The sequence below is a fragment of the Coptis chinensis genome, chromosome 9 (genome assembly GCF_015680905.1).
Source record: "Coptis chinensis isolate HL-2020 chromosome 9, ASM1568090v1, whole genome shotgun sequence".
NCBI lineage: Eukaryota > Viridiplantae > Streptophyta > Magnoliopsida > Ranunculales > Ranunculaceae > Coptis > Coptis chinensis.
The window spans coordinates 34632923-34636675 of NC_141464.1; the positions used below are offsets into that span (position 1 = coordinate 34632923).

The window sequence follows — 3753 nt, forward strand, 5'->3', positions numbered from 1 at the left end:
CAAGGTTGTCCTATCATTTTCCTAGTTCTCTTTATCAGTATCCTTATTTTTTTGAAGAAATCCATTTTGGAACATTTTATCTTTCAAGCATCGAAACTTGTACTATTTTCTAGTACTTCTTGTTGTTTGTTTTGCAACTCCATTCCTTTTGTAAATGTTTTAATGGAAATGATTTTTCTTTGATCACATGGAGCTTTACCTGCTTGCTGATATCGTATTTCTCTTTATGTGAGTAAATGCTACGTTCATAACTTTTTTTAACTTGGAACCTCGTATTGGGTGATTGATAAAACGCTTTTTACACACGTTTATTTGGTTTTCAGTTTTATTTCTTAAGTCCGAGGTCCATAGTCCAAAGTCCGAGGTCCACGGTCAAGTCCAAAGTCAAAGTCCAACGTCCGTATAGTCGATGCGTTTTTTAGTCAAGTTACCTTACTCACGTGGGATTGGTAGGATAGGTCGAGTAAAGGGATCGCCCAAACCTTAGAACGCGGATAGGTTTGAAGTTACAACTTTAGGTGAGTAGGATTTTTAGGTTTCTTTTAGTTGGTTTTAATTAAAATAACGGTAATGCAAATAATATAAATTACTACGGCGATTATATGTAGGTAAATAAAAGTAGAGAAACAGGGGAGAGAGTTAATCATACTCATGCAAGAATTATTTTTCAACAGTTTTTTATTACTAAATCACTACATCTCTAGTTCGCGTCGCGTTTGAGACGACGCCGAAAGTATTGATCCCTAGTGCATGCCCACATCTCTAGGTCGCATTTCACTAGCATAAGGAGTTTCGATAATACCTCATCTACGGTATATTATTTCGCTCCCAGCACAGGTTCACATCACTGGATTTAATTGAGAGTCAGTTCGACATTGCGAGACATTTTAGGTCGTACGATCGTATCTGGAGCATCAAGATCTAACTTTGTACAGATCTCGGTCATTTTGGGATTTGGATGTTAATTCTATGTCTAATTCCTAAGTAGTGATTCTAGAATATTAACGAAGTCAATCCGATTTTTACACGAAAGCAAAGATAACCCTCCCCCGAGGGGATTAGCTCATCATCATAGGAGGAATAATAAAACTTGTCGTATACATTAAGTAAATAAATGCAGGGACAGAAATTAAACAAGAAAAGAAATGATCAATTATTAAGGGTAAAATAACTTCATTTGTATTAATTTCTTGAAATAAAAATGACAGAATGTAAGTACTGAAAGAAACTAAATTGAGCGGAAGCTAAAGCATGAAAATGCTGAAGGGGAAATAATGAAGGCGACCCCCTCATATATATAGGCTGGAGACTGGAGACGGTTTTAATTGGGTTTTGGCCTTTTGTTGAATTGAGAGAATCAAAACTTTGAATATCTAAGTTTTGTCTCTATGTGAATTAATTTGACCCAAAGTTTTGTTACTGAAACAAAACTTTCATTTAATGTTTTGTACTTTTGTGTTTTGTCTTTTAGCTAATTTCAATTTGGTTTGAAATCTCTTCTCTTAAGGTGGTACCAAATTGAAACCATTCTTTGCCACCTGCCTATCTTGACTTCGTCATGCCTTTGGGGCCCAGCAGAGTGGGTCCACTTAGTGTGTCGATTGGCGGGCCGAAATTGGCGTTTTACGACTTTTCGCTCTTTGCGTGTAGAAGTTCGCCGCCTCGTCGCTATGGCAGCCTTTAGCCAACGCGTCGGCATCTAGATTTATCCGATTTTAAGCCGGAAGTTCTTTGCTTCTTTATATGTGGGCGGATTCGCGACCGGGTTATGTTCTTTTGGAAACTTCGGCTCTAGTCGGGGCTTTGTTGGGCTTCACGGGATTGAGTGGGAATTCCAAATATTCCAGATTCTGTACTTGGCGGCTTCACTAGCCAACGTCGGCACCTAGATTTATCCGATTTGAGCGGAAGTTTCCTGGCGTCTTTATATGTGGGCCCGTTCAGACCGGTTCTCGTTCTTTTGGAAACTTCGACTTCCGCGGGTCGAGTGGGAAACTCCAAATATTCCCGTATTCGTACTCCCGATGCATGTTTTATCACTATATTCATTTTAATTGCGAAACCCGCAAAAGTACGAAAATATAATTGGTACATGATTATTAAACACATAATCAACCAAAATGCTATGTCTCTCGGGGTTTAATATTACAGTTTTGGGTGCTTATCGGTGATCACCTAAGATGCCCGTGATAATAACAATCGAAATAGACAGCACAAAAGGCGGTGATTCAATTGGTCGTTTGACAAATTCATATTTAACTTTAAAGTCCTTTTGAAGCGGGAATTCTTAAACAATTGGCTGTAATATTCATTCATTTCAGCCGGGTGTTGCTTGAGAAAACCATTCCAAGTTTCTTTTGATGCTCGGGGCGAGTGGATCGATTTTCCGGAATTATCGATTCAAAATATTATTGTGCTTTTACATTTTTTTTTCTTTACCGAAAGTCCATAAGTTCAACTAGCATTTAGATGCATCTCACCGGAAACAGGAAAACAGAGGCTTAACATTCCAAAGAATTATCTAGATAGTGCTCTATCCAAGTTGTGCGTATAACTAAACTAGTTAAACTTGATTTTTCTTCCCCGGTGTAGTCGGAGATACTTGTGTTGCAATGGATCGGTGGGTCGAGAACCCAACTTCTCATCTGACTCTTGATGATATACTTCCTGTGGTGGATAACATTAACCTGCAAATGAAACTTTGTTGCGGAGCAAGCAAGTTTCGTTCAATTGGTCAACGTGAGTCAACCAAGTCATCACCAACTTATCTAATAACAACCTTCCGCCTATAGTAGGACCTCCTCTTTATTACAATCACGGTCCTCCGGTTCTCATACTCGCAACCACTTTTCATGCGGACTTGATCGATCGAAGTTGTGCATCCGGTGAGGTGGAATTTAGCAATGCAACACGGATGTAAACCTAGAAACCCCCGAACTCGAGAGGAAAGTGGAGACCATCTATTGAGACATTGTTTGCTTTCTTGCGTGTCGGGCGAAACTTTGTTTGTCGGGTTTCATCATTTGGGATGGTAATGCGACGATGGGTCACCTTACACCCGATTATTATGACCGGATGGGTGGTCTTTGTTAATGTGAGCTATGGGTTGTATAATTATGGTCCATTCCTTGTTCACCTTGAAGACTGTGGATTTTGTGAGGGACGATTCACGTAAATCTCAAAGGATTATTGCCCTAAGTGAAGGCGTTATTCAAAATGGATCTACACGGGATTGGTGATGGTTTCGTTTTGCAGTGATGCTCTCTTTGATCTTCCGGGTAATTTATGCAAGAGAGCGGCGACACCCGTGTGTATACCAAACATCTCTTGCGTGTTATGGTCGGGGTCCTTCAAGAAAACAAGGGGATGTAGGAAATATCAAGTTGATTATATATCGTCTTAGGTAAGGTTTATGCATTTACTTAGATTTGCATTGAGGTCATGTACAATTTGGTACTTCACTTTTGTAAAATATGCTAGACTTTTACTTTTCCAATCAAAGTCAAGCTAAACTTCTCGTTCAATATCAACCTCGGATTTACCATCAATATCACATCATGTTAGTGATTGTGCCCGACCGAGCCATAGTTTTGTATGTTTTATGCTTTCTAAGTATGTGTTCTTTTGAAATATTTATTCCTAAATCTTTTGGTTCCTTCCCAGTTCCCTCGATTACAATTACAATTTAGAATTAGGTAGTAGTGATTGTTTAATGCATTCCACTCTGAGGTGTAAAGGCGAGAAAGATGCGGT

General features: G+C 39.1%; 1 pseudogene; it reads left to right on the forward strand.

Annotated features, from left to right (window-relative positions):
• Positions 1-1201: 1201 nt before the first annotated feature.
• LOC147475710 (uncharacterized) lies at positions 1202-3372 on the forward strand (annotated as a pseudogene).
• The last annotated feature ends 381 nt before the right edge of the window (positions 3373-3753 follow it).